The sequence below is a fragment of the Danio rerio genome, chromosome 2 (genome assembly GCF_049306965.1).
Source record: "Danio rerio strain Tuebingen ecotype United States chromosome 2, GRCz12tu, whole genome shotgun sequence".
In the NCBI taxonomy this organism is placed as follows: domain Eukaryota; kingdom Metazoa; phylum Chordata; class Actinopteri; order Cypriniformes; family Danionidae; genus Danio; species Danio rerio.
In genome coordinates this window covers 43,665,715-43,685,646 of record NC_133177.1, presented here as the reverse complement: position 1 = coordinate 43,685,646, position 19,932 = coordinate 43,665,715, and the positions used below count along the sequence as shown (strand labels likewise).

At 35.4% G+C, this 19,932-nt stretch overlaps 1 long non-coding RNA gene across 2 annotated transcripts in view; it reads left to right on the top strand.

The window, feature by feature from the left end:
* The window catches only part of LOC137487481 (uncharacterized), an 84,915-nt gene extending 73,604 nt beyond the window's left edge, over positions 1-11,311 (top strand). For both annotated transcript variants that reach the window (XR_012393562.1, XR_012393558.1), the window contains one exon: positions 10,507-11,311. This is a non-coding gene — a long non-coding RNA (uncharacterized lncRNA). The remainder of the gene's footprint in view (positions 1-10,506) is intronic.
* Positions 11,312-19,932: the final 8,621 nt, after the last annotated feature.

Sequence of the window (19,932 nt, the reverse complement as noted above, 5' to 3'; positions counted from 1 at the left end):
TTTTTATCATTTAGAAGTCTTTTTTTGCCTCCCATGGACCCATTAAAACCTCTTGCAAAAAGCTTTTGATCTCTTATAAAAACTGCTGTTATACATTTTTTGAGCCAAATCTCAAAACTCCTATGGTGTGTATATATACCCCTATATAATTCTGTCTCAGTTATATTGTTCAATAAATTACAGCTCTTACAAATTAAACAAAATGGTGAAATCATTAATAAAAACCAACCAAGTGGCAATTTTATGCCAATAATTTTTTTTTTATTCATATATTTCTAAATCAAATAAATAGCAAATGTATACATCTTGTCCACACATGTAGCGGAATGGCAATAAAACTCAACTTAATTTGACTCGTCACTGAAAACCTCGTCATCTGAAATATGCTGGTTTTAAATTGGCAGTTTCAACCCCATATAAGATAAGCCCAGGAAGCACAAGGCGTACACAAGGACATTGCATTTTGAGTGGAAATGAAAATCAGGTTGGCGTGCCAATCCAATGTTTGGTCACTTTCCAATGCAATAGAAAAGCAACAGGGACATGAACCACTTGTTACAACCTAGGTATGCAGAAGAGCATCACTGAATGCACAACACTTCAAAGCTTGAAGCGAATGGGATACAGCAGCAGAAGACCACACCGTATGCCACTATTGACCGTATGCCACACCGTATGCCACCTAACAGGAAACTGAGGCTGCAATACGCACAGGCTCACCAAAATTGGTCAATAGAATATTGAAAAAACATTTCCTGGTCTGACGAGTCTTGATTCCTACTACGATATTCAGGTGGTAGGGTCAGAATTTGGCATCAACAACAAAGCATGGATCCATCCTGCCTTGTATCAATGGTTCAGGCTGCTGGTGGTGTAATGATGTGGCGGGTATTTTCTTGGCACACTTTGGGCCCATTAGTACCAATTGAGCATTGTCAACACCGCAGCCTACCTAGTATTGCTGCTGGTCATGTCCATTCCTTTATGACCACAGTGTACCCATCTGACATAAAACTTGAATCCTCTCAGACTGGTTTCTTGAACATGACAATGAGTTTACTGTACTCAAATGGCCCCCACAGTCACCAAATTTCAATCCAATAGAGCACCTTTATGATGTGGTGGAATGGGAAATTTGCATCATGGATGTGCAGTTGACAAATCTGCAGCAACTGCATAATGCTATCATGTCAATATGGACCAAAATCTCTGTGGAATATAACCAGTACATTGTTGAATCTACACTATGCAACTAAGTTCTGAAGGCTAAAGGCGTTCCAACCCGTTACTAGTATGGTGTGCCTAATAAAATGGCAGGTGAGTGTAAATGTCAGTATTTGACATAACTATGACGTTGGTTTAAGATCTTGGCTCGACGTTGGATTTTGGTCACTTTCCTACACCACGACCCAAATCTAACCTAATACTAACGTCTTATGAAGGTGTATGCCTGCAGGCATGTGACTGAATCCTCCTGAGAAGCCCATGACGTGCTCTTGTTAAGTTTTTATCTCAAAATTTTTCACATAATGATTTTTTTTTTGACCCACAAGAATTGCTAAGTTTTGTATGTCCTTTATCGTGACACCCCTGTTTATTGAAAATGTCCAACAGTTTTTTATTTTTTTATTGGTTCAGTTTAAAATGTTTAAAAAGTGAAATAATTGATAAATAATTGAAATAATTGATAAAATTGTTAGTGACCTTTTGTATTTTCTCAAACATCAGCTATGGAGGACTTGTTTGTAGGTTTAAAATTAAAATGAAATCGCGTAGGCCAGCTTTGATTTTCTGTTTGTTTTTTTTTTCTACTCAAATGACCCAAAGCTCTTCATTTGGGGTGTCGTGATTGTATGTTGTGGCTGCTCCTGCTGTGTTCGGGGCCCAATCAGCGTCTGATGGGCCCTTGATTGGGTGCAGGGTCTCAGCTCTCATGTGTTATTAGGTATAACAGCTTTGTGCTGGATCAGGCCACTAACACTCATTGAGCCGAGGGCTTAAATTGAGTCTGCACACTCTATCAGTCAGAGATCACTCACACCAGCGTAATGGATGGTGACAATTGGAGATGACTGGTTATTAGTAACAGATATATATAAATGTCTCAGTGATATTTTATTAATATTTATATATTTTGTAGCATTTATATATCTATCTATCTATCTATCTATCTATCTATCTATCTATCTATCTATCTATCTATCTATCTATCTATCTATCTATCTATCTATCTATCTATCTATCTATCTATCTATCTATCTATCTATCTATCTCTGTCTGTCTGTCTCTGTTTGTTTGTTTTATTATTTTTAATTATTAAAATTATTTAGAAATTAGTTTGAGCTTTAGTCATTTTAGTACTTCTGCTTTTTTTTTATTCAACGTTTGGTATTCAAACCATCCAGTATATTTCAACCATCCATCCATCCATCCATCCATGTATCCATCCATCCATCTAGTATTTTTAATCAATCTATTCAGTATTTCTCATCATCCATCCATCTATCCATCTATTTGTCATCCAGCCATCTATCCATCCATTATTTTTCATCTATCCATCCGTTCAGTATATCTTGTTCGTCCATCTAGTATTTCTCATCTGTGCATCCATCTATCCATCCATCTGTCCAACCAGTATTTTTACATCTATTCATCCATCCTGTAATTCTCATCCATTCATCCATCCATCCATCCATCCAACCTGTATTTCTCATCTGTGCATCCATCCATCCATCCATCCATCCATTCATCTGTCCATCCAGTATTTCACATCCATCCATCCATCCTGTAATTCTCATCCATCCATCCATCCATCCATCCAAAATAATTTTTTGTCATTTATTTTCTAACTGTTGTACCTTCTATAGGTACATCTATCATTACATGTATTGATCTTTTTGATGTTATTGTATTCGTCATTATCTCTTTCATATTTTTTTCTTTCTACCTATAGATTTTAAACACTTACTACGTTTACCATTCTTTCTTTCAATGGGTCTTTCTATCTGTCTGTCATTATAACTCCCTTTGTTCTATAATATTGCTTTTTTTCTATAATATTTTCTATACTCTCTTTGTTCCCAAATATTTACACAGATTATGGCCTTTTCCTTTCAATCAATTTACAAAAATGGCTGAACCAGCAGGTCTGGAACAGGTTTGGAATAAGTGAAGGGTGTGTGAATGATGACAGAGTTTTCATTGTTGGGTGAACTATTCTGTCTTTCTACTCTATCAGTCTTTATATGAGTCTCTTACATTGTAAGGATGACCGATTATGAAGATTGAGTGTTTATGATTGGCTGCTTATTTAAAGTCGTAGCTCTTTGCATTCTATCATCTTTACAGTTTCACTCCTGCATTTATCATTTTTTGTTGTCATTTTTAGCATCGTCATACTAGTATACAGTATATCAGTAACTGGCACTTTGAAATAATAAAGGGCATATTTTGTCTCGCACGCAGACAACGGTGAATGATGCTAATGAATGAGCCTGTTGAAAATAGTTTGGAGTGGCATCTTATTGCCATGGCTGCAGGTGCTGTATAATCAAGTGGGTAATTTTGATAATCCAGTTCCTCGTTTCCAGAGATTGGAACAGCTGATCCCGGTGGAATTAATATAAATCGAATTAAATCATTTTCTTTTCTGACTGTAAATATTTTTTTGTCTGTCTGCTGCAGCGTGTGACAGCTAAAGACTTTTAAATATTCCTGTAGAAATCTGAATACAGTGGAATACGAATTTAAAGTGCTTTTTAATTGAGAAAATATTTTTATAATAGACTTTTAAACATAACAGGTTTAATAACAGAATTCTTTAGTCTTTGTTTTGAAGAGAGAACATATTTTTTTACTAATTATTTTACACAATCCTAGTATTCAGCTTAAAATGCACAAGCTGATCAAGTTATGACAATTAGGCAGTCATTGTTTTTTTTGTTTTTTTTTTCTTCTGTAACCAATTGAATATATCAATAGGAAGAGATGATCCATCGAGGACTTTGAGGAAAACTCAAACAAATAGATAGAGGGATGATCTTAACCATCGAGACTTTCAGTACAACACATACACTTAACACTTTATTAAGCCTCTACACATAGACATCACCTTTAAGCAATAAAAATGCAGGTTAACTATGTCTGTATATAATAACTTATATTTGATAGTAACTTTAAATTACTTTGATTATAATACAATAATGTGCACCTTTTGATAAGCTGCTTTGGAACAATAATACTTGTAAAAAGCACTATACAAATAGTATACATTCAGTTGGAGAAAGTTATTTGCTAACCAACACTTCACATCAGCCAAACAATTAAACAAAACCTTATGGGAGGATTTATCCCCATATTTGATGGGGAAGTAGATTTGAGAGTCATCAGTATATAAATGGTAATTTATGCCATGCTTTTCAAAAACTTATCCCAACGTCTCAGAATGTCTGTAAATCTACAATTAATCAATTAGGTTCGCTTAAGCCTAAGTTCCACAGTCACGCAAATAGTCTTGGAATATCTTTGACACCGAGTTAAAGTTTGACAGGCAAATAAATTTAGTCATCAAAAGTGGTTTCTATCAATTAAAGAACATAACCAAATTTAAACTTTTTCTGTCTTTCAAGGAGTTGGAAACCATCATCAATGTTTTTATTATGTCCAGATTGGACTACTGCTACTCTTTGTATTTAGGAGTTTCGCAGGCTTCAATTGTGCATGTGCAGCTGGTTCAAAATGCAGCTGCTAGGCTTTTAACTGGGACAAAAAAAAAAAAAAAAAATGTGTAGTATGCTTTACCAGCTTTATCATCCCTTCACTGGTTCCCAGTCCAATTTAGGATTCAATACAAGTAATTGCTACTTGTTTTTAAAGGTTTGAATGGTCTGGCACCTACTTACATTGGTGAGCTTTTTCACTGGCATACTTCATTGAGGCCAATCAGGTTTCAGCTAGTTGTTCCCAAATCACAGTTAAAATCAAGAGGTGACAGGCCTTTTTCTGTCACAGCCCCCTGTCTGTAGAATAGTCTACCTTTCTATATTAGATCATGTTCTTCCCTTGGTGTTCATTTAAAAAATCACCTTCTTTCTCTTGCTTTTTGATTGCAATTAATTAATTTGAATCAGTTTTATATATTTTGCTTATTTATATATATGAGCAGTGTTGGGCGGTAGCGTCGCTACAAGTAGTGATGCTACTAGCTTAACTACATTTCTCAGTATCGTGGCGGTGGCGTTGTTACTTTCTAAATCAAATAGCTTTTCAGTAGCTAAGCTATTTTGTTAGTCATGTAGCGCAGTAGCGTCCACACAAGCTACATTTACCAATCGCGGATCAATAAGTGACAGCACTGACATTCTCGGAGCTGTGATGCCAGTGTCTAGCCAAAAAAAGTAAATTCATATGATGGTGAGAATCATGATTGCTTCTACTTCCTGTTTTACGGTGTTCGACAACAAAATCTTTGGTGTGTTACTGTCACCTCTGGTTGGCAATGTTGCCAACCGAAACTTGCTTGATGGAAAGATGACTGAGAGAGAGGAGTTATTTCTGAAGCAGGATTCCTCTTGACCATACCTCAAGAAGTACATGTTAAGATACGATAACATTCTGATGCTGTCCTCAAACAATACTTTAGTGTATATATGTATATATAATGTAATGTTTATTCCAAAATATTTATCTTTACTATAAATTTAAATATTTAAATGTGTTACACCTGATTTTATTGGATTTTTTGATTAAGCTTTTATGTACTGTAATTTGTTTCTGTTTAGTACAGCATATTATTTACAGTAAATAACTGGACTGAACTATTATGCTTCATATGTTTCATTGACAGTTTTATCGATCACTAAGATATGATTAACTTGGATTTAAGTTGCTTCGATTTAAAAATAAAAATTGTAAAAATAACTTAGATATAGCTAAGCTACTTTTACAATGTAGCTTTTAGCTTAGCTTGCTACATTTCCCAGGGGGTTGCTTTTAGTGTAGTTAAGCTACATTTTAAGTAGAGTAGCTAATAGTTAGCTCACTACATTTTTCAAGTAGCTTGCCCAACACTGTATATGAGTATAGATTTTATATGTTTGTCTTTATGTAAAGCACTTTGGTCAACATTGTTTTTAAATGTGCTCTATAAATAAAGCAAACAAACGTAAGTTGTAAGACAGTAATTTAACTGTATGAAATATGACATAATAGGACTATTTCGATTTTTTTATTATAAATTAAAAAATGCTTTCCATGTGAACATTTTTGAACATATTATATGTAATAAAAATATATTTTTAAAAACATTACAATAAGTTAAATTAAGTTTACTTTAAAAATTAAGTTTACTTTTAAAGCTGCCCTTTATTAACTGAAATTTACAGACACATTCTAGGGACAACAGAGATTTATTTTGCACAAGGAAAGTTATTATGCATAAATTAACTTTAAATATGAATACAGCACTTTACCATTAAAAAAAGGAAAATAAATTGTGTTTTAGATAGTTGATTGCAGCAATGTGTTTGTCTCCGTTCTAATTATCAGCAAATGCTTAAAAAAAAGCAGAGCTTAATGCACTATCAGTGTAAGGTTTGGAGTTATTATTATTAAATGCATTTGTATATTATTTGATCGTGCAAGTGTTGTAAAAAGCAACTTTTCTTGGATGTGTGAAAAGATTTTTTGGGGACAGCATCACAAGAGAGCATGCTTCCCCAAAGGGCGTTTTGCTTGAGATGCCAAACTTGCCCAGACGGGCACAGCGTGATTCTGTCCGTCAATGTCTGATGTGTTTTTTCGCCTGTCTGAAATCTCCCGCTGGAGGCTTTTAATTGTGGCCGTGTTTTAATGATGCGAATAAACAGGCCAGAACGCATCCTGAAACTGACCTTCCCTCTGCTCATGGGAGGCTGGACGTGATTGAGGGGTGAGATTTTCTCATTAAATCCTGATGCAAAAGGTCTTAAACAGCTCACCAGGGCAACAAAAACTGTCAAATATAGCATCTCCATCAAATGGCACGAAGAAAAGGTCTGGTTTCTCAATTTTACCTTTTGTAAATTTGCACAAACATTTGAATGTAGATGTAAATAAGTTTTTTTTTTTTTTTATCAGTTTAAGGCAAGGCACAGCATACAAAAAACATTGTTTTAAGTGATGCATTTAGTCTAATGGACGGAAACATGCAATATATAATTTTAAGTGTCTCTTTTTTATCATTTTATCGGTGTGTGCCTGTAGATTTCAATGACATAACATGTTTTTTAAAATGTTCCTTTTCTCAAAAAATCTCAAAATATTACTATATAATATTATTTTATAATAAATTATATCATTAAAAGTATTGCTTTGGTAACATTTTATTTAAAGTGCGTGTTCATAAGACATTCATAAATCCTTTATAATCTTTTCATTATGTTTATGCCAGATTTATGACAAGATTTGTTGTCTTGGTAATGTCAAGTTGTTAGGACAGATAGAAGCAGGTTGTGATGTATTTGTTTATGTCACATGACAAAAAACTTCATCTCATTCATAAAATCTCATTTATGATATCATGTCATGATTATAAATGTTTCAGGACAATCTTATGAACACCCCTTCAAGTAAAGTGTTTCCTTTCTGTTTGCTGTATTTTCTTAAATATGTAGTGATAAATACCTCAAATCCTCTGTACAGCATGTCTGTGGATTCTTAAAAAGTCTTAAAATGTCTTGCATTAAAAAAAAAAAAAATCAGAAGTGCAATATGGTTTAGTTATCTACTTTACAATAAAATTAGCATGTATTTATAGACCATATAAGTGAAGGACACCGGCCTGTATAGACTGTTGCATGTGTGTACATTTACTTTATTATAAGTTTTTAAAGAGCTTATAATAGTGTTGAAAAAATATTATCTCTAAAATTAGGGGTTGTTTTTAATTTTATTAATCTAGGCGCCAAGTCTAAAGTGCAGGGCACAAAAGCATTCAGGGCATGTCTGAACTTTTGCTATTTTAAGAACGGCAAAATACGCTCGGCGCCTTTGCGAATGGTCTAACAGCACTGTGCTTATTCTCTTAATGAGTTATGGTTGTGTTTTGAGCATAACATGCATTAAACCAATCAGAGTATCGTCTCCCATTCCCTTTAAGAGTCATTTGCATCGTGTCTTGGCACAATTGCTATTTAAATGACAGACTTTGTATGTGGAAAAACTGAATGCTTTTTGTAGTCAGAAAACAGTTAAAGACCATCTGCACCGAGGATAAAGAAAGAGCCTCCTCCATTCGGCCTCTTTACTTTGTCTTTACTTGACTTTTACTCTTTTCTTTACTCCTATACTTTCATGGAATAAGGAAACAGTGGAACTCATCACATATTTGATTTTGTTTGTTAAGCGCAAAGATATGAATAATAAATGAGCAATAAGATTGAAGTGTAGTAAAAAAAAAAAATTATATTCAAACACATGTCCTATTCTTATGCCCCATATGATGATGCATATCTCCAAAACCAGGTGGACAAATCTAAACTTGTTTTTATTAAAACAAATATAAACATACAAATATAAAATAATACTGCTAATAATAATAACATTATACAAATGCAAACTGTCATGAATAAACTGAAAAAAGCCACCTTTTTAGACCAGAACACCCATGAGTCCTCAAAGTAGCGCAAATGGATGAGGGTTGTGCTGATCTGAAAATAGCAACAAATCGCACCTCTTGCACCTTACAGATCTGGGTGTACTGTATAATAGGGCTCATTATGTGATGGGTAAGTAAAAGATTTTCCACTTGTCCAACTGGACCATTAGATGAAAATCCTTAAACCTGTCTAAATCTATCTATAAATTAATCTAAAATATAATTCACAATGGTCTAAAAAAGTCTTGCATTTTACGTGTTGAAACTTGTAAAAACCCTGCCTGTAAAACCTCAATACACCAAAACAAAGGGAAAAGAAAAACAAGACTTCATCTAAAATATTAAAATAAATATCGCCTCATATAAACATCATTTTTTAAAACAAGTCTGCAATACACAGACAAGGGAATAAATTCAAGGGCAGCACAGTAGCGCAGTGGGTAGCACAATCACCTCACAGCAAGAAGGTCTCTTGTTTGAGCCTCGGCTGGGTCAGTTGGTGTTTCTGTGTGGAGTTTGCATGTTCTCCCCATGTTGGCATGGGTTTCCTTTGGGTGCTCCGGTTTCCCCGACAGTCCAAAGATATGCGCTATTGGTAAATTAGGTAAGCTAAATTGTCTGTAGTGTATGTGTGTGAATGAGTGTGTATGGATGTTTCCCAGTGATGGCTTCCATAAAGCTGGAAGGGCATTCACTGCATAAAAAATATGCTGGAAAAGATGACGGTTCATTTCGCTGTGGCGACCCCAGATTAATAAAGGGACTAAGCCAAAAAGAAAATGAATGAATGAATTCTTAATGTAATCAATCAGCTGTGAAAATATAATAACTATTAGGTTCCTTTTTTTATAATTTACTCTGTTCACCTGCAGTGTCTTGCCTTACAGTGAAAGAGCCACAGAAATATCTTCTCAAATCCTACAGTACCAGCAGCAATCTGTGTCCCCCAGCTTTTCTGTTCTTGTGTGTTATTTATTTTTTGCAAGGATAGCCGATAACCCCCTCTCCTCTGGTTTGTTTTGTTCTATAAATGCCTCTGAGACTCTCAAATGCCCATCAGTAAGACCAGATAGATGTGAACACAGCCTGAATGCCGAATCGATATCTGAACACGGATCAAGACGCCCACGCAGCGCTGCAGGGCAGACGGGACTATCGTGGTGTGTGGTGTTAAGCCTCGGCCCCCGTGTCAGAGTCAGATGGACCCCTCAGCACACTGGTGCCAGACTGGGGCTCCAACCACAAAGCTTTGATTGTGGGATCAGCTGTTTTCCAGCAATGGATCACCTGCATCCTCAATAGGGTTAATCTGAATCGATTCACTGGCTGCTGAAACACTGCTTCACATTTTGAAGTAATAACACTGCAGTATCTCTCAGCCTCATCCTGACTTTTTTGCGTTACTGAATTATTGTAAAACATCAAAATAAATTTACAAAAGTGATTTTATATACATAGAAAGCTTATTAAATGGAATCAAAGTGTCTGAATAATGCACTTTGCATTTATGCTTTATTATTAGAGTAGCTTTTATAAAGTGCTCAACATATATAAGCACACCTCTTACAAATCTCTTTGATAAACTTATTAAAGACATTTAAAGAATGCTGTTTGAACATCATACCAGCTAAATTAAACCAAAAGTGTTAAAATATGTGACAGAAATACAGAAATACATTTAAGAAACTCAAGAAACTACGCCATTTTATTCTGTTTATACACAGTTTGAAGCTTTTCTTATGTTTTCCCTGTGAGCTTGTGTCGGTTTTGTTTGGATTCATCTTTAAAAATGCATTTTTGCCATTTTTATTTCAACAAAGTAGAGTAAACTGTGAAAAAAAAAAAGGAGAAAAGATTTGCTTTGTGTGCAGGTCTGTGAGTGAGCGTTTGCTCAGTAAACATGGCCATACCTCAGCTGAAGACTGAGTCAACAGCAGAACAGATGGCGAGATCCTGCAGGAGAGGTTTGGTGTACACAGAGCCGGGACATCATCTCTTGAATGAATGAGGAGACAAAGACAGATCACAGGCTTACAGAAAGACAGCTGCAATGAAAAAAAAGTGAAATCATTGCGGACGCTTTGGTTGAAGCAGGGGTTCATATGACTGGTACAGTAATCCCTTTCTGACTTTAACTTGTATGTTGTGGAAAAGAAAAGGATAGGAAAATATGTTAAGAAAGGGGAGTTTTAGGCCATGTTTACACTAATGTTTTTTAGTTTTAAAACGCCATTTTAGAATGAAAAAAATTCACATCCACTGGTGTTTCAGGCTATTTCGTATTTCACCATGCATTTCCGCTGATACATTTTTATTGTGTGCATATAGCCTGACATTAAGCACATGTTGCCAAAACCACACAGTGAGCCTAAAGTTTATTATTTTTCAATGAAAACAAAAGGACACAGTTATTGTTTTGTTATAAATTTGGACACAGTGAAGATGACGGTCATATAAATATGTACATGGTGCCTTAACATTTTTGATGACCATTATATTCATTCATTCATTTTCTTGTCGGCTTAGTCCCTTTATTAATCCGGGGTCGCCACAGCGGAATGAACCGCAAACTTTTCCAGCAAGTTTTTACGCAGCGGATGCCCTTCCAGCCGCAACCCGTCTGTGGGAAACATCCACACACACATTCATACACTACGGACAATTTAGCCTACCCAATTCACCTGTACCGCATGTTTTTGGACTGTGGGGGAAACCGGAGCACCCGGAGGAAACCCACGCGAAGGCAGGGAGAACATGCAAACTCCACACAGAAACGCCAACTGAGCCGAGGTTCGAACCAGCGACCCAGCAGCCTTCTTGCTGTGAGGTGATAGCACTACCTACTGCACCACTGCCTCACCCCCTGACCATTATATTTAAGTTGTTAATATAAAAATTAAAAGAGACAGTGCTTTATGTCCTTTTATTGTAACCAGGGTGAATGACGTTATAAAAGTACACTGCCATCACATTTGAAGATTTACTCGACGTGGCCTCACTTCCTTGGGAGTTCATTTTAAATTTGCAAAGTCTGAACTTTGTGTACCTGATATTGAGAAAAAGCCCCAATCAGGTAGCCTGGTTTTACCCCATCCACACCAAAGAGCATGAAATCATCAAGAGGCGACACTCTATGGTGATTTGGGAAACATCCACTAGATGGTGCGGTGGCCATTTTTGAATGAAAATTTCAATAGAACAACAGCATATTATAAGTCTGTAAAATAAACTTTATTTGTATAAACTAAATTGTATATATTTGTATATATCACATAAAAGAGCATAGTAAATTGAAATAGTGTAGTTCAGTTTTAAAGTTCAAGTTCTGTTCAGTTTAGCTCAGTTCAGTGTGGTTAAATAATCACTACTGAGAGTCCAAACACTGAAGAGCAAGCGCAGCTCTACTTATCCCGAACCTCACAATCTAGTGGCGACAGCGGTGAGGAAAAAAACTTCACCAATTAACGAAAGTGAAGAAAAAAAAAATCCTTGAGAGAACCAGGCTCAAATGGGTGCGACCATTTCTCCTCTAGCGAAATGTCTTGTGCGGAGCTGCAGTTTAACCACCGGAGGCTGTAAGCTGGGCCTCAGCGAAGACTAGTCTGTCCCTGGAGCGTCACAGAAATCAGTCTCATGCTCTCCACTCCTCCAAGTGGAGTGAGTGGATTGTGATAGTAAGTGTTGTATTGTCATTTTTCAAGTTGTATCTCAGCTTTAATGTGCTTTTTAAATAAATAAATAAATAAAAAAACAAAGCAGCTGCTTCCCATTGTGACAGCAATAAGATCCAATTTACAACTGACCCCTTTTACTCAAAAATGTCGAAATCCGGGGCTGTTGCTGGACGCTGCTGTTGCAATGAAATGTTCTATTGAGTGTCGCCTCTTGGTCATTCTAAGCTCTTTGTCCACACTCACACGGGGCATCAGTATTTTAAAATGAAAACGGCCTCTTTAGCATTTCCAGAATGATACATTTTTAGGGCTCGAAAACTCAGAGGTAGTGAGGATGGAAGGCGTAACCGTAGCAAAACTTTTGCATTTAAAACTAAAATGTATTACTGTAAATAGGGCCTCAGACACTATATCAGATACTATACTAAAACTCTATGATTGCCCCCTTTTAGAAGATATATAGTTAAAGTCAATATTATTAGCCCTTCTGTGAAATTTTGTTTTATTAAAAAAAAAAAATATATATATATATATATATATATATATATATATATATATATATATATATATATATATATATATATATATATATATATATATATTCCAAGAGCTGTTTAACTAAGAGATTTTTTTTTCAACACTTTATTAAACAATAGTTTAATAACTAATTTCTAATAACAAATTTCTTTTGTCTTTGCTATGGTGACAATATTTTACTTGTTATTTTGCAAGATCTTGTTCAAGTATTTGGCTTTAAAGTGCAATTTAAAGACTTAACTAGGTTATTATGTTAACTAAGCAAGTTAGGTTTATTATTGTATAACAGTGGTTTATGTTCTGTAGCCAATTTCTAAAAAACTAAAAGTCAAACTAAAAAAATAGACTTTCTCTAGAAGGAAAAAAAATATATTGTAGGAAAAACTGGGAAAATGTCCTTGCTTTGTCGAGTAACAGCACTTGGGAAATTTTTTTAAAATAATAAAACTTTTATAGTAGGGCATATATATATAATTTATATATATTCTGTGCATTTTTACTGAACATACATCAATTTATTATACCATGCTGTAAAATTGGAAACAAAACATGCTGCTTTGTGTGGTGTCTCTTTAAATGCAAATGAGTTGCTGTTCCCTGCCCCCACTCTAAAAGAGGTGGGTCCAAGAATTGTGGATCTATTAAGTCATGCTGGGTCCATTGCTTGTGGCAGAAGTTGAAAAGCTTTAAACTATTCAAGCTCAAATGCAGGCGTCAGCCAATCAGATTGATCTGTGCAAATATGCTACTACGAACAATAGCCAATCAAATTGGTTCCTATTTGAATAGTGCTCTGTATGAGGGAGCCGCTATTTGTAGTGTCTAACATTCTGAAGTGCACTCAATCAGTCCCACAATCCACCACAATAAAGAGTGTACGCAACAGCTAGAGAATACCCATAATGCACTGTGAGTTAATTTCTGCAGCTGACCACAAGTTGGCATACACATCAGTATCCCATTAGTGTAAGTTTCTAAATAAATGATTGTTCGATTGTTAAATTAACCTACTGTAAAAGACTGGTAGAATAGACAGATTTCTAAGTGTTGAATAATTACCACCAGGTCTGACCAAGAATCTAATCAGTCTGAGAGATTTATCAGTCAGCAAAGCACAAGCAAAACAGCATCCCATCTAGTCCCCTCAGTGCTCCAATTCCCTTAAAAAAAATAAAAATAGTGAATGAAGGTATGGGAACAATTTTAGATCAGCCACTGTCTTCTTGAACATGGCGATAACATAATTTAAACACAACTCAACTAGGCCCACCTTTATGATGAGGATATTGTGACATGCTCATTCCCATAAATAAACTCTGTACTATAATTGAATGTTTGAAGAAGTTTAAAAACACTTTATTTACTGACATAGAAAGTTAAATTAGGTAGGGTTGTCTTTTTTCCAGTCTGATCTCACGAGAAAACATAAGTATTTTACGTTTTGCCAGTTTAGTGGCTAATTCGTACGAATTCGTACGAGTTCAGTCGTACGAAATGGTACGATTTTAAAAAGGAGGCGTGGCACCTAACCCCACCCCTAACCCCAGCCGTCATTGGGGGATGAGCAAATCGTACTAAATTGTACCAATTAGATCGTACAAATTCATATGAATTAGCCACTAAATTAAAAAGTTACGAATTGCCGTGAGATTGTGTTGCTTTTTTCCCTAAAACAGTTTTTCATAAGGCAAGCAAAAATGCTTACTGAGAAATGTGCAGATAATGTATGTTACTCAAAAACAAGGCAGATCCAATTTATTGTGTTCTTTCAAGAGCTGATCACTAAAAAAATGGGTTTAAGAAAACCAAAATGCTACTTTTATGTATTTCTAGGATTTTATTTTCAAGAGTTTATCATAAAATAATAATAATAATGGCATTGCATCACTATATATTTGTATTCATTCACAGTGTATATGGATGTGTGGCTCAGTTTTGATGACATCTAAAATATTCATGTGAATTAACAAGTGGAGAAATCGAGGACGGGGAAAGGTTTGTTTTGCAGGAGCAGGCCTTTGTAATTGCTTTGTTTATTGCCTCTTGGCTGCATTTGATGGCACGTATGAAATATTACTAGGATGATGATACGTCTCAGCCTAATTCAAAATTATGACAGCTTAAAGTGATGCAGAGAAGGGGAAGGGGGAGTTGGCTGACTCTGCTGTCATACATAACAAAACTTCCAGTAGATCCTGACCTTCGGGCCCACAGGTAAAGCTAACGAGATTTTAAAATGATGACCTTCCATTATAAATGATTCGCCTGAACCTCAGCCTCGCGCGCGCTGCTGACACTATTAGTGTTTAAAATGATGGCGACTTGAGTTGTGCTGTGAAAACTAATTACAGATGGGTAATTGTTTTATTTGTCTTGATGTTAGCATGTGAGTAATGGCCGTGGCAAATGCATATTGGAAAATATGCCACATGCGAAGTCTAATTTTTTCTCATTACAGGATAAAAGCTCTCTGCGTTGGGATTCTGAGAAGTATATGTGCTGTAATTTTCTGCCATTTATCAGGCTACGAACAGTAAACAGGTCAATTTAAGCATTGCTTTGTGTTGTCACATTGCTGCTCTTCTGTCATGTTTTAGTGACTTTTTTGAAAGAGTACAAAAAAAAGTTAGTACAATACTTCCTCAGATTAAAATGTTACATTTGCATACGCAAATCAGGCATTGTTTAATTAAATGTTCACCAATTTGCATATCTTTTTAGCACTAAAATCTCGTTAATAAATGAAGTCAGTTTCAAAATTATTGTTTTGTTTATTTGATATATATGACATTTAAACAACAAAAAAAAAATGTTGCATGGGTTTATTTTTGTATTTAAATTTTATTTTAAATTCCAAAAATGCATTGTATCTGCCAAATATATATATATATATATATATATATATATATATATATATATATATATATTTGTTGTAATATTTATTAAAGATCATGTTTCATGAAGATATTATGTAAATTTGCTACTGTAAATACACACACCATCCACTTTATTAGGAACACTTTACTAGTACTGGGTTGGTCCCCCTTTTCCCTTCAGAACCACCTTAATCTTTTGTGGCATAGATTCAACAAGTTACTGGAAATATTCCTCAGAGATTTTGGTCCTTATTGACATGATAGCATCACGCAGTTGCTATAGATTTGTCGGCTTCACATCCATGATGTGAATCTCCCATTCCATCACATCCCAAAGGTGCTCTATTGGATTGAGATCTGGTGACTGTGGAGGCCACTTGAGTACGGTAAACTCGTTGTCATGTTCAAGAATCCAGTCTGAGATGATTCGTTCTTCATGACATGGCACGTTATCCTGCCAGAAATAGCCATCAGAAGATGGGTACACAGTTGTCATAAAGTAATGGACATGGTTAGCAACAATGCACAGGTAGACTGTGGCGTTGACACAATGCTCAATTGGTACTAATGGGCCCAAAGTGTGCCAAGAATATATCCCCCACAAAATTACACCACCAGCACCAGCCTAAACCTTTGATACAAGACAGGATGGATCCATGCTTTCATTTTGTTGACATCAAATTATGACCCTTTCATCCAAATGTCACAGCAGAAATCAAGACTCATCAGACAAGGCTATGTTTTCCCAATCTTCTATTGTCCAATTTTGGTGAGCCTGTGTGTATTGTAACCTCAGTTTCCTGTTCTTAGCTGACAGGAGGGGTACCCGGTGTGGTCGTCTGCTGCTGTAGCCCATCTGCCTTGAGGTTCGGCATGTTGTGCGTTCAGAGATGCTCTTCTACATACCTTGGTTGTAATGAGTGGTTATTAATCTCTCAGCTCGAACCAGTCTGGCCATTCTCCATTGACCTCTGGCATCAATAAGGCATTTGAGAGAAAACTGCCACTCACTGGATATTTTCTCTCATTTTCAAAAAATTCTTTGTGAACCTTAGAGTTGGTTGTGTGTGAAAATCGCAGTAGATCAGCAGTTTTTGAAATGCTCAGACCAGCCCGTCTGGCACCAACAACCATGCCAATTTTAAAGTCACTTAAATCACCTTTCTTTTCCATTCTGATCGTCTTAACCATGTCTACATGCCTAAATGCATTAAGTTGCTTCCATATGACTGGCTGATTAGAATTTGCGGTTTTTGCGTTATTTGCGTTAACGAGCAGTTGGTTAGGTGTACCTAATAAAGTGGTCAGTGAGTGTATATTAAAATTCTGCTTTTTATCCCTATTGTGAATTGCTTAGAACGTAATTTGGACAAACTGTAAAATGAGATGTTCTTAGTGCTGTAATTGGATTTTTTTGATTCTACAGTTTGCAGATTTTTAAATTGTATTCCATCCAAAAAATGTCACTGGACAACTTACTCAAATTTCAGATGATGCATAAATATACATTTTTAAACATTGACACTTATGACAGGTTTTGTGGTCCAGGCTCACATATTACAGTCACACGTTTTTACAGAAGGGATTGTGAGCATCCTTTTTATCACTCCAAATTTAGTAGGAACATATCCATCTGTAAAAACCTCCAGGATATGTTTATACATAATTTTAAGTGATACAAAATATGATGATAATTCCTTTTGCTCTAATATGTGATCCTTGACCACCAGTCATAAGTATCAATTTTTGGAAAGTGAGATGTATGCATAAAATATAAAGCTTGTACACGTTGCTGAATTTAAGATTCATGGCTCAGTTTAGAGGAAATATTCATTTTGATAAAACAATCTTTAACAATTTAAATAGTAATTGAAATCTACTTAAAGCTATTAATAAAGTGTGACAAAAGAAGAAACACTTAAGTGGATTCTGGATGTTTTCTTTAAATTATCCTGACCAAAAAGAAAAAAAAGACTTTTTGGAAAAGATGCCAGGAGCATAAAATAAATGCATTTTTTTTGTCTGCAGTGCTTCACCCCAAATTAAAATCCTCACTTCTTGACAGTCTTCAAGCTGTGCATCATACATCTGTTTTACCACTAGCCTATATTGAAGTCAGAAAGTTCTCTTTAAATGTCATTGTCCGTTATATTGATTGTCAGCCTGCGAGACAGAGAAGGGATCCAGGAGACGTGGAGACCTCAAAGTGTCCAGTCAGCAGTGAGTGTTCATTGGATATGGCTAGAATATCAGTTTTCCATTGGCAATCGCAGCACTGTGTGGCCAGTTTGGGTGGTCTGGGTGGTCATTGGAGCCCACTTTCCCTGTTAAAGCCATCCGATCGGTGTCTGAGTACCTCTTTGTGAGCTGTCTAGGTGTTTTTTAGTGATGGCTATCTTTGCTTTGCAATCAAGTGTGTGCAATATGACCTTTAGAAGCATGTCTCCATTTAAAGATGATGCTTTCAGGGCTGCAGCAGTGGTCAGAGGCTCTCTTGACCGCATCTGTTTTAGCTTTTCTTAAGATGGAGTAAACGAATGTCAAAACCCTAAAATAAAATAGTTAATTGGACAAATTAAAGAATAAAATTAGTAACTAATATTAGCAATATGTATTTATAGTAACATCTACTATAATTATATAAAATACTTTATATAATCGTATTAGCTAAAATGCTAATTCAAACTATTTACTTATTTTTCCTTGATTAAAGTACATGAATAAAATCTCCTAATATACAGTATTATTTATTTGATTTCCTCCCTTTGGTAGTATATTGGTGAAGTGCTAAGGTAACATTTTATTAATTACTCTTTTTTTTTTTTCTGGTCACTTTATACCTCATGACTTTTGCATTAATAAAGGGTTTAATTTGGGTTGAGTTTAGGTATCGGGTTGGATGGGGTGTAGAACTAGATCATAAAAGGTAATTTATAACTTTAAACAATCAACCAACATCCCAATAAGAAATAAGGCACTAGTTAGTAAGAATTGGTCCTTAGACTAATTTTTTTTTGCTATAGATACAAATAGATAAGAATAATTACTTTTTTTATGATTTTTTTTCTTAACAGATTCCACTTATTTGTGCATTATCATCTCTGTAGTTATCTCAGCATTTATGTTCGTGCTTTAATATAGTAACAGCAATTCCATCCTTATACACAAGGGCTTTGTCAGCCGTGATATGTGAATATCATATCTATTTAACATAATTAGCCCCAGCATTTCGTCCTCGTGTAAAGACCCCATGAGAAAATAGCTGACATTTGTGGAAATAAAAGGCCTCATCTGTTGACAAAGCCTCTAATTGACATTGAAATCCAAACCTCCAGAGCTCTCAATATGAGGTCTGAGGAGCTAAACAACGTTCGATATCTTTCAGCTCCAAAGAAAAAGAAGAAGGAAAAAAAAAAAAAATCTCCCTTTGGTGTAAAAGCAATGTTCTCAGTGTAAAAACCATTGTAGGTGTTTACAATTATGACTGGAGAAAGATGTACCTTTTATGCTGGCATCAGTGTAAATTATAGATTTCATATTTCCCAGTTTTCAGTGCTTCGGGTCTGCGATTTTACCCTTTCTTGCATTCAAAGGTTTCAGTGGCAGAATTGATGTGACATTATATATTTATTTTCCCCAACTGACCAAAGCCGCATGTTTTCATGGCCATCTCCAAGAGCCTCCGCTTATGATGAAATATTCAGAAAGGTGTTATGTTTTGGGACTAGCAGGTTATGTTTGTGAATTTCTCTTTCTGAATTATGGAAGAGAAGAAGCGACCCTGGGGTCTGTTCATCTTACACAGTGAAAATGGTTTTCTCCAATCTATTGTAGTGTACCGTGTTTTGCAGATCTGTGAAATGAGCCTAAAATTGTGAATCTCTCTTGTCGGAGGAAATGACTCTAATTATCTGGCCTTTTAACACTATCTGTACATTGCTCTTTCCAACATGTGTGTTAGAGGGTGAAAATAAGTATGTTTTACAGCTAATGATGATCAGAGATAATGAGGCGGTTATTACTGATTCAAAATGGGCTTCTGTTGCAGCGGGAACCTGAGCAGCACGGGATGAATTAATTAAAACATTTTATACATTTTTTTGTTTGAGTTTGTTAAACAGATCATGACATAGATCAGATCACATTTTGGATTTTGGGTGATGGATTGGATCATTGCTTGGGTTGGCAAAAAAAAAAGAAAGAAAAGAAA